This window comes from Triturus cristatus, chromosome 2_1 (genome assembly GCF_964204655.1).
Source record: "Triturus cristatus chromosome 2_1, aTriCri1.1, whole genome shotgun sequence".
Classification (NCBI taxonomy): domain Eukaryota; kingdom Metazoa; phylum Chordata; class Amphibia; order Caudata; family Salamandridae; genus Triturus; species Triturus cristatus.
In genome coordinates this window covers 1,073,431,018-1,073,443,682 of record NC_140581.1, presented here as the reverse complement: position 1 = coordinate 1,073,443,682, position 12,665 = coordinate 1,073,431,018, and positions in this window count along the sequence as shown.

Here is a 12,665-nt window from a genome sequence, read left to right as displayed (position 1 = left end):
TGCTTGCTCATAAATTTCAGAAATAAGCCAACAGAGTACTACAAGAGTATGTCACAAGTAAATATTTTTTTATCGGGTCCTTTGACATTTCTATACAGTACTGCCTGGAATATCCTGTCCTTGTATTGTAATTTATGGTCATTTTGTGTATTGATCTGAAATACCCCAATTGGCACTTTTTACTTATTAACATTTCAAACTAAAATATGTCTTAAAAATGTAATACTCATACATAAATCAGTGTTTATTAGCCAATTACATTCTTTTCTTACAACTTTAACATACAACCATTGAGCTCTCTCTGTTGAAAGAGGGAGTAGTACATTAAGACTGTCTGCATTTACACATCTAACGTAATTGATGCTTTTAAAAACAAGTATAACAATTACAACATGAATTTTCGAAAGTGATGTCAACTGAACTTGTTGGGTGTAGTTCTAAAATGTGTATCCAAAGACTTCAGTGTTCACCTTAATTTAAGCAATGTTCTAATAGTACTTTGAATAGTAATATATGTGGGTTGTGTACAATACAGAAAAGATATGTTGGCATGATTAACAACAGTAAAAAGTGTTTCAGAAGCCATCTTGTACATTGTGAACATGTCTTACTTATGATTTCCGTGGTCCATACCTCATATTTTCTTCTGCACATTACTCCTTGCTTGTTAATGCTCAGTGCCATATGTCCTTACCTCTTCCTAGTCCCTTTTTCTTTAGTTTTGGTACAGATGGAATTAGACCTGCTCCAAACGATTCTTTGACCTATAATGTGCAAGGGTGCCTGAGCTGTGAGCAGGATTGTATTTGTGCAGGTAGGAAGACCTTCCCTGGACCGGAAACAAGCTTTCTAGGACCGGTTTCTGGCATTTCAGCCGTCTCCAGCCAGGCTTGCTTGAATCCAGTGGCAAAGTGAGCAAGGGACTCACGTCTGAGCATACCCTGCCAACTTATGGCGAACAAAGCGGTACAAAAGGGAGTGGTGATGGACGGAGCATCAGAACCAATCAAACACTCACACCCAGGCAACAGATCTGGGTTTGATCCATCACCGTTCTTTAGCCCACTCTGCCACCCCAGTTCAGACATGGCCATATGCAAATCAGTCTGACCCTGTGCCTCATGGGAACAGTCCAGCCCGAACTGCCAAGCGATGCCTTCCCTGGACCGGAAACAAGCTGTCAGGAGTCACGGGAGGTTTCCTCCCTCTATCTCCACTGTGGCTACTATTTTCTCGTTACAAACCATTTCTAGTGCAAGTGACCTCTTTAGTTGGAGCAATTGCTGGCATCGCAGAAATTCCAACATGGCTGCCAATAATCCGATACTGCAACAGCATATCGCTGTTTAGCAGTCTAGTGTTTGTAGTATCAACTGCCTGAGGAATGTTCTTCAACATTCCTCGGTGCACTTCACTGAGGAAATCACCAGAAGAACACCTGAATCCATGGCGTCGTGGAAGATAGTCAGGGTAGAAGCGAAATCTCGGGGTTAGAATTCGCCGGTCAACATACACTTCAAGAACCAGGTTAGCATGAATATAATACTGGTTAAATAATAATTCTGATAGAAAGAATTCCGATTTTCTGTGGGCATTTTAGAAGTCTCTAACTAGGTTTAAGGTACTAAAGTAAATAGAGGATAAGAATACAGAAGTAATTAATTGGCTTGCACTATTTGTTTCCTTTAGTACTCGTCAAGTCAAATGCGAGTGTTTCATTCTTTAAAAGCTGCATTTAACCGGAGAAATTCCTAAGAAGCATTTGTGTGAATCACTTTCGAAATATGAATGCCAGCTTTAGTGAAAGCCCATTGTAGGTTCGACATTTAGGGCGCGAACTCTAGTACCCGAGAAAACTCGCCAGACGGAGGCTTCCGTTGTCGAGTACACAGAGATAACCCACCGGAACTAATTAAGGCTTAACGCTGCTTGTGAGTGCAGCGAGTCATCGAAAATAAACATTAGCGCTTTCTGAGAGAAATACAGACAAGCGTGAGATAATTAGTTAGAAACTGTCTGTGAGGCTTCGCATGGCAGCGCTCTCTTCCGGCTCTCCCTCTTGTGAAAGAAAGGTTGATTTAAACGCGTTCCTTGTAAATAAACGCGTGTTACTTAAGGCCTAAAAAAGAGTAAACAGGCACATTCCTAAAGGGTTTTAGGAACCATTTTTGATTAATTAGACAACTGCAAAAGGGTATGGGCAAAACTCCTTCTGCATTAAACCAAAATAATTGACAGTTGGAATTACGGGAAGCACTTCACCCGTGCTCTGCTGAATAAAGGCTGACAAAGAATCTATTATCCTGTGACAATGAGAAACAAAACTTCCTACACTGTATGATTTAAGTTAAAGGCAATATGTCCATATAATAAAATAATACCCACAGTCAACGGTGTATAAAACTATAATATTTCATTTATTAATGGCTTTTGTCGTTTTCTTTATATAAATTTGTCATCATTTTTTTGGAGCAATTTAATTGCTCAAAAAAAAAAAAATGATGACAAATTTATATAAAAAAAACGACAAAAGCCATTAATAAATGAAATATTATAGTTTTATACACCGTTGACTGTGGGTATTATTTTATTATATGGACATATTGCCTTTAACTTAAATCATACAGTGTAGGAAGTTTTGTTTCTCATTGTTCTTTCTCCCTGAAGTCTTCCTCGCTTATCAATACACTCAGGGTCCCTCTGCTGTTACTGATTGATTCTATTATCCTGTGACTACATACAGGCTTCACCAGTTCTCATCTCGTAAGTGGCAAGGGGGAAAGACGAATACAACCACATACATTATACAATAAAAGAGACATACTCACCTTGATTTTCTCACCCCCTCTACAGTCCAGAATCAGAACAGAGAGACAACCTATAAAAAGAAAGAAAAAGAGAACAGAGTGAAGACTTCACTTAGTGTAGAATTACGCACAAGAGAAGTATGAAGAGTAGCAAGCCCAAAACGCCATCCTGGTAAGATAAGTCATCTATAGACTTAATATACAGTAAGTTTTGGTGAAGGTAAAGTTTATAATTTGCATAAAAGTTTTAGCCAGAAGAAGAAGAGCAAAAGAAGACGAAGCAGACCTGGCAGAGTTTTGGAGCTGTCTCTTCTTGTCCCAACCCCTTTTCCCCCCTTGGAACTTACCTGCAAAGGCGTTCTAATACCAGGCGGGAAGTTCTGAGAGGGGCATAGGTACTTAGCATCATTCTGCTCCTGTGAGGCCTTACGCAAGTTTTGATACGGCTCTGACACAAGCTTTCTAGGACCGGTTTCTGGCATTTCAGCCGTCTTCAGCCAGGCTTGCTTGAATCCTGTGGCAAAGTGAGCAAGGGACTCACGTCTGAGCATACCCTGCCAACTTATGGCGAACAAAGTGGTACAAAAGGGAGTGGTGATGGACGGAGCATCAGAACCAATCAAACACTCACACCGTCAACAGACCTGGGTTTGATCCATCACCGTTCTTTAGCCCACTCTGCCATCCCAGTTAAGACATGGCCATATGCAAATCAGTCTGACCCTGTGCCTCATGGGAACAGTCTAGCCCGAACTGCCAAGCCATGCCTTCCCTGGCTATTTTCATCGCCCTAGACTGGCCGTGAGGAGTGTGGTACACAGAACTCTGGCACCTCTCCCTGTGTTCCTTTTCATCTCCTACTCAGAGTGAGCCTTCTCTCCCAAACAGATGGCCACGTCCTGCACCTCAATCTCCAAGATTTACACGTTCATGCATGAAAATTGAGTGGGCCACCTGCATTCCTTTCATCTTCCACCTGAGGTGTTCAGCATGATCCTGTCAGCACATCACCCACTGACTAAGTTGATCTATTCTATAGGATGGAATAGGTTTATAGCCTGGGACAGAAGCAGACACATTGTCCCTTTGAAACAACCTTGGCTAACATCTTCCATTTCACATTATCCTGGGCCCAACAAGGTTGCATGGTAAGGGTTATAGTGAAGCCTTTTTGGCATTCTTATGTCTCCAAGAACATCCTCCTTTATTGAAGACACCAGTGGTTGCCAGATTTTTGAAGTGATTGACAAATGTGTTTTTACCAGACCCAGTGTCATAATGCAATGGGACCTGATTTTAGTGTTGACCTGAATGAGTTCTTCATTTGAGGCCCTATGTAGTTGGTAGTTGAGGCTACTTACAAAGATTGTGGGGGCATATTATCAAGCACGGCGTCAAAATTATCGCCGCTTCAGCGGCAGAAAACTGCCGCTAAAGCGGCGATAATGGGCTTGATAATATGCCGCAGCAAATTCCAATAGAAGCCCATGTTGACACCAGAACATGGGCTTCTATGGGAATTCTCATGGGCATATTATCAAGCCCATTATCGCCGCTTTAGCGGCAGTTTTCGGCCGCTAGAGCGGCAATAATTTTAACGCCGTTTCTTGATAATATGCCCCGTGTTTTTTTGTTGTGGTGACCTCAGCTCTGCTGACGCTGATCCTCCATGCTGCAGAGAAGGATCACCAATTCCACTTCAGGCGGTTCCCAGGTCAAGTCCTCCAGGTATAGGGGCTACAGCACATTTAAAATTACATAGGCTGCCGAATGGGAGTTGAGATGTTAGCTTTATAGTTGAGGCTCACAAGGCTTATAAAACATGAAGTAATTTACTCATGAGTCACTTTTCCAACAATAGATGCTAATACACAAACATTTCACACCTACACTGAAGCTGCCTTACCAGGCCAATACAGAGTTTAGAATGACTTTGTAATACCATTAACATATGAGGAACATCAAAATTGGCTCCAAGGCAATCTACCACATGTGTTAATAAACATTTGACTGGGTCCGCTCAGCATTGATATTGATGTGTCTACATGGCCAGTACTACATACACACCATATTCCAATAAATATCAATTAATTGGGGGCGTTTTACGCCAACTATAAAATGGTCTAGTTAGACTAATCAGAAGTTTAACACAGTGTGTTATGCACACAATAACAACTGCCCCAGTGAGGGCTGTTCAAGCTGTCCAGTGACAGTTAGCTGTGCCTGCGATTAGTCCTGTAACCATCAATGCTATTATGGGTAACATTCCCACAAGACGGGAGTAAAGCCCGTTCTGGAATGCACTAAAAACAAATCAGCTTGAAGCAGTGTTTCGCCAAATGGGACCCAAGAATAAACAGAATTCTCACTATATACTTGCCTCTTGAGGTGGTTCCCTCAATTGACAACTGTGCATCTTGTGGTACAGTCTTTCCTGCAATTTATACCATAACTCATGGTACACCATCACTTGCTGTTTTGCCTGAAGTACTAAAACAGATGCTGGGACAAACATAAAAATAAAGAAAAGGTAAAATCATGGTGTGAATCTCTACAACTGGAGAACTCTGATAGATGTTATAATTTACGTAACCATGATACGATAAAACAACCTGAAAGGCATCAGTACACTGATACATGTTTTTCTCCTTCCTTTCAGGGCTCATCAGACAAATGATCTGAGAGAGGGGGTGATCAGAGTTCAGACAAGAAGAGTATTTGAAACCGAAAAATGAATGGATGAATGAGAAGGACTTGTAGAGTGTGCAGCTACTCCAAAAAAGGTCTCACAATGCTTGCCTGACATTATAAAAAAGGAAGAGAAACTTCCACAACAGGAACCCCAATTTAAAAAGAAGACGGGGGGATAATTTAGAGTAAGTCGTGGGTAGTGACTGGTAGACAGCGCAGCAGAGGTTACAATAGTCCACCAGAATCTTCAAGAGTTTCTGGATGTGAAAGCAACTAACGACTTCATTGAAGTTGAAACTCTAGATAAGCGCGTCCGCCCTCCAGACAGTATTTATAAATTAAATATACAGATTAAGGGTGATATAATGGGGATCATTTGTGTAATATTCTGGGCAAATTTAACACTTACTTATGACATCTCTCGGCAGAGGTCGATTGGCCACTGGAGTTTGTAAGAACTGCTCCACAAGGAGCCCAGGTAATTTTACTGTCTTTCTCTGTGCTTGTTCCCGAAGAGGTAAATAAGCATGTTTCAGAATAGGCTGTTGCGCAAGCCTCAGCATTATACCGCAGAATTGTTGGCTGGGAAAATGACTCACTTTATCACATTATACCCATAAGATCCAGCCCGCAAGTGTAACCAGACCCCCGAAAATTGACCAAGGTGCGCAATGCCAGCAAATTCATGCCGGGTGCAGCGAAAAAAAACAAAGGTGTGCTTCACCTGATTTATTTATAGTTTTATGGCCTCACAGACGTGAAAACAGCAATCTAAACTTGGCTTTTATTTGTTGCTGAGCCAGCTGCAGTGAAAGTTTCACTTTCAGAAGGAGCAGGCCACCCCCGTTTAAGGTCTGTCCCGGGAAGGGTTTTGCAGGTCGAAGCCTGGCAGACATCGAATTACTTGCTGAAATGCGTACTAGCATTTGCCTGCCTGGCTGCTGAGGGCACGAACGTGTGTGAGGCGTAGTTTGCTTATAGCAATCCTGCATGCTGCAGCACACTTAGAAAGAGGAAAATGCCTCAGGTCATTGTTTCTGTGCAGGAAGGTATCCCTTCTTACATAAAAAGAATCATTCTTACAACACAGGCGCACCATGGTCCAAAGGTGTCTGCATTGGTGCTAGGCAGCCAACAGTGCGTCAGCACTGGGAAAAGACAGGAATGTGCCATATTATGTTAAATACTGCGCATTCCTGCTCTTTTCCTGTCTCATAGTGCAGCAAGGTGACTTGTTGCAGTGCGCTGCATGACGTTTTGGTAAATATGCCCTTATTGTGTACAATGGCAGTACTTAAGGTGGCCAATGTGTCAGACCATTGTTTAACTATCAGTTGTTGGCCTTCTGGTCAATCTCATTTACTTGCTTCTAATTTTATGGTTATCCTCCCTCTGCTTGTCCGTCTCCTGTAGCTTATCATTTTTAACATCCTTATGATTAGATGAATTGTATCCTTCCATGGCTCACATCAGGAAAAAGCTTTTACTTTTCTCTTGAACACTGAATGGGAGTGTCCCTGTTGTTTTGCTCTCTTCCCCCAAATGTTACTTCTCCCCTCACATCTCACCCTCCTTGCTCTCCATGTTACTCCCCACCCCTCCAAGGTCTTCCGTAATGGCACAGTAGCAGGTTTATTTTTGCCCAATTTGACTAAGTACATACTTTATCTGGTTAGTTTGATCTCCTTCATCCAAGATGTTACATGAAAGCTTAGGCCCTGGCACTCAAACACAGCATTTAAGGCATCTGGGGTTGGCAGGCTGCTGCATTAAGCAAGCCAGCGTTTCAGTAAGAATGTATACATTGTGGGTCTGGAAGACAGATGTCGCTTCTCCTGGTGGCCTATAAATGTGTTGCCCGAGCTGCAGAGCACCAAATGGCCAAATCATTTGTTCCAGATCGGAATTGTGTGGAAAGTAAATGGCAAGCAATTTCCTTTCAATTCTGACAGTCTGGCAGCTGATATGTTCTTAAAGGTACCTGCAACTAGTCCCTTGTGATATTTTAAGCTGTATCATATACAAAAGGGCTTTTAAATTCTGCTCAAAGTTTCCTAAATGAAATTTGACCACATAAGCCATTTATAATGTTGGAAATATTGAATCTTCCAGTATTTTAAAATGTTTTAATTTTATTTTTTAAGTACTACTTGCCCCTAGCAGTCTGACAAACAGGTTGGAACAGCTTCCCGGGTCACGGGAACTGCAGCGGTGCAATGGTGCAGTCACGCAGGTCTGGTGAGTCTGGGGCTTGAAGTCCTTGCCCCTAGCGGTCTGGCAAACAGGCTGGAATGGCTTCTCGCGCCGCAGGAACCGCAGCGGTGATTTAATCGCCTCCGGGCTCAACGGTGCATTCACACGGGCCGGAAAGTCTGGGGCTTGAAGTCCTTGCCCCTAGCAGTCTGGCAAACAGGCTGGAATGCACAAGGTTGCACAAGGTGTGATGTATTCCAGCCAATGTGTTATTTTCAATTGAATAATACTACTTCTAAAATGGCCACCACATAATGTTTAACCATCACGCAGCCTGTGACACACTCCAGGCAATTCATATCAGTCAGCAATATCACAGTCATGCGCATGTGCAATACCTCAATCAATGTGCCAAAATCTTCTCCAGGACACGTTTGCTCAACAGATAATCCTCACGGTCACTACTGTCAAACATTCTGCAAGTGATCACCACTAAAGGTTATCCCAGATTTGAGATAACCTTGCAAAGTCGAATAATCCACCATAAAACCAATTTCACTGAGTACAAAGGCCCAGTTAGAAAAATCAGTCTTGCTTGAAGGAATAGAAAACTAAGATATAAAAAACATAAAGGAAACCATTAGTCATAGAAACCTGAGGATTGAATTTAGGCCCAGATTTTCTAAGTACTTGCATTGTCCCTGCAAGTTCTTAAATGGTAATTACAAAGCCACGGAAGAGGCTATTTGCGCTGTCTTGCATGACTTTGTAAAGAAATATAATGCAAGGCACCAGCTTGTGCTTCATTGTGTTACATTCTATTGAGGTAGGTGTTCCATGGGTGGAGGATGGGCATCCCTGTGCATCCACCCTTGGATTTTGACACAATCCCAGATTTACTAAAGATAGTAAACCTGAGATTACACCAAAATGGTGCATCTACCACAGGAAGGCTTAATGAGAAATATATTTATTTCTCCTCTGTATCCCCTCTTTCCTAGGAGGGAATAGCAGTGGTCATATGTTAGTAGATATGGCGCTTTTCTGCTTTCTCCTTTTCACACACTGCATCAACTATACTGCCTGCCCTGCGCTGCGTGAAACATTAGTAAATAAGTCAGTTTTTCAAGTAATAATCTAAATTAAAAAGGGTAATTGTTACTCATAGATGAGCCACTATATATCAAGGGAGGCCTTCTACACCAACGCATACACTCTTACACCTAGGAACTGAATGCATTAGAGACAGCATTTTTACACCCTTCAAACTCTTTGTTTTGATTAATCAGTCATCTGGGGAGAAGGAATGTTAACACCTTTGAAAAATACCCTTGGACGAGATGAGGCCAAAGCCAAACACTGAGAATAAAAAAATGCCCCCCTTCCTAATCCAAACACCAGGACACCTGTGAATGACGATCACAATATACACATTTTCATTATCCAAAGAAACCATCTAGAGGCAGGATTACTAAGATTTTTTGTTGGGGTTGTTTCATTTTTGTGTAGCAGCCTCGACGCAAAATCCTTTTTGACATTTATCAAGCCATGCAAAGCCACATTGTATGGCTTTGCCTGGTTTAGTAAATCCAAAGAAATGCAAGGCAACGCATAGCGGTGACGTGAGTTACCAGCCTTGACTTGCATTGGGAAGGCGTTCCATGAATGGAGCATGGGTGGCCAATGCATCCACCCCCCCCCACCCACCCAGGCATCCGTCCTTGGATTTTGGCTCATTATCAGATTTACAAACACTTGTAAACCTATGAATATGTCAGAATGCTACGCCTTACCCAGTGACACGTAACAAGGAGAAATATCTTTGTTTCTCCTCGTTATTTCCACGTTCTATGTGTGCTCCATTCTTCAACACACATAGAAAGATGAATATGTATCTAAGAACTGTTTTTGTGAAGGAAGGTGTCCATTCCTGCACAAATAAAAATTCTGACTGTCACACAGGCACCCTTCCACCTTAGTTGTGCTAGGCAGCATCAGGTGCAACAGAGAGGGATAGAGCTGAAGAGCACAATATTTTTAGTAGGTATGTTGCTTTTCATCTCTCTCTCATTCATGCAACACAACATAGTGCATCAACTTGCCTTGCTACACTGCTTTGCATGAATTCTAAGTAAATATGCCCACTTATTGTTTCTTTTGTTAGTTCTACATCCTTTTAATGAGGTCTTGCATAATCATAGGCATGGTAGAAGGCACAAGCACTCCCAAATGTGCCTACAAGAATATTGCATTGGTTTGAGGATAATAACTACTAGACCAAAACCTAGGAACAGGTTGTAGTTTAGTTGCCGACAAGATGTAGTGTTGATATTATATAGCCTAGGAATTCAGACACAATAATGGGTCCTAAGACTTTAAGGGTCACCCCTGTGCTGTCCTATTTCCTGGTGTCAGTGACCCATCTACAAGCAGGCAGCCCACTTTAAACAGTTCTGATACTATAGTGACTCCTAAATCTGCACTACAGTGAGTGTTCAAAAGATCTGCTTTTTAAGAATTTGATATTAGCATTCCTTCTCCTGATTTTGCTGGGTAAACCTCTATAGTTCCGTATTTATTTATTTTTAAATGGATATTGTTCATCAATGTCTTTGTCTTGTACGGTGTCACGAAGATGGGGACACATGATGACATTTTGGAGAATGGTAGAGTTCCCCCGTCTTGATGGGTTAGGGTATTGTTACTCTATCTTACCAGAAAATCCCAAATATCTACCTCCTACTCTCCACGGAAGTCTTGTGCACTTTGGGGACTAGGCCACTCAAGCAGATTTTAGATAGATAGTGCAATGGATGAGGACAAACATTTGTTGTCTACTACTGAAGGCAAATCTGTTAGACAAAAAAATATTCTGTAGCTGGTGTGATAATAGTGCCCACATTCAGGTATATTGGTAGAGTCAGACGACAGTTAATATAGATCCGGTGACAACGTTCAGTGTTTGATCTAGTTGGAAGATTGCTCTGAAGCACTCATGTCATCTTTTACCAGCTGAGAAAATGGCTTTAGTATATGGTTTGGCAACCGATTGGTCCTGAGCTGGGTTATCTTCCATGGTGTGTGGGGATAAAGTGTCAGAGGGCACAAATCTTCTCAAAATCCATCCTAATGAGGACTGGCCAAGGGAAAGGTGTTAAGCTTGTGTTTGTTGGATAAAGCCTGCAGCTACCTGGATCTCTGGAGTAGGTTATGTAGTTAGGAATTTAGGATAAGACGGTGCAGTACTTCTATAGGGCTTCATTGTTAGGAAGCCTAGCTGTTAACTACAGGCAGTGAGTAGGGTTTTTCGAAGGCTACTAAAATGGTCACCTTCAATGCCTCGTTGAAGAGCAAAAACACATTTTTGTGAAGCATTTGAATTCAGTTTCCACACTAGAAAGAAGGATGGTTTTGGTTTCCACAGTTTTCTTCACTACAGAGGTTCCCTAGAAGGAAGACCAGGCAAGGCTGAAAATTCACCCTCTGTGGAGGTGTCAATTCCACTGGCATTCTACACATCCAAGACTCACCCCATATCTGAATGTGCTTCTAGAGGGAAGAAATTGTCGCCCTGTCATATTAATGTTTGGCTCTGAAATCCCAAAGGTTTTGAATTAGATTAAAACAGCACACATAGCACACAACACACTGAAGATACTCTTTAAGTGTCCGTATGTACAAGCTTGATCCGACACAGCAGCAGCAGCCGTGTAGGTAAAAGCGGTGGGGCCAGGTGGGGAGGGGGGGTTCAATAGACGACCACTCGGGAAAATCATTATTTAATATGCCCTCGTGGTCATCTGTCGAACTCCCCCCCACACACACGGCCCTACCGCGCTTACCTGCACGGGCCGCTGCTGCGACACAGGTAGGTGAAGAAATACAGATGTATTCAGCAGCAAACCGGAGAAGATAAAGAGTCAGTCATTGTCAGATGACCATTTGCCCTGAAAATGGAGCTTGCACCATTTCACTCTTCGACTTCTCAAATGCACATTGCTTCTCAGAATCCCGGAAAAATAGTATCTTCTTTTTGAGCAATGATCTTAAGAGTTCGGTCTTGCTAGAATCATCCTCACCAAATGGTGCAGAGGATTCCATTAGACCAAGAAATTACATCAGCTGTTTCCTAGTCTGGGATGTAGGTGTACTTAGAATCACTTCTTTATGATTTTCCTTTGCTTTAATACCCTCTCTTATTGTGGTGAACACCCTAAATATCGATTCCAAAATATCGACAGCCCAGAATATCGAAGTTAAAATATAGAGTGGACAGAATATCGAATTATCAGAATATAGATAGGTCAGAATATCGAAATTGGGGTACGAAATATCGATTTCCATAATATAGAAATAAAAAATATAGAATTCCATAATATCGAATTTTAAAATATAGATTACCATAATATCGATTTTAAAGATATAGATATCTATAATATCGATTTTTTTTAGTGTTATGTATGGTAGTATATGTGTTAAAATGATGTATTATTTTTGTAATGTATGTTTAATTTATTTAAACTAATGAATGTTATGTAATTTAATTTTTGCGTAATTTAATTCTGTAGCGGGTTGTGGGTTTATATGGGAATAGGGTGGGAAGTAATTTAATTATGGTTAATTCAATATTAATTATATTTATATGTATTGATAATTAATGGATTGATAATTAATTATTAATTTGTAATTAATTTGTATTAATTGGTAATTAATTTATATTAATTGAATAATTGATAATTATGTTAATTGTATTTTTTATTATTTGGAGCGGGTTGTGGGTTTGTAGGGGAATTGGGTGGGAAGTAATTTAATTGTAATAAAGTAAATAATTTGTATTTATTTATGTGTATTGATAATTAATTGATACTTAATTATTAATTGGTAATTAATTTGTATTAATGGGTAAATAATTTGTATGAATTGCTAATTAATTTTTACTAATTGCAAAATTATTTTTATTAATTGATTAATTGA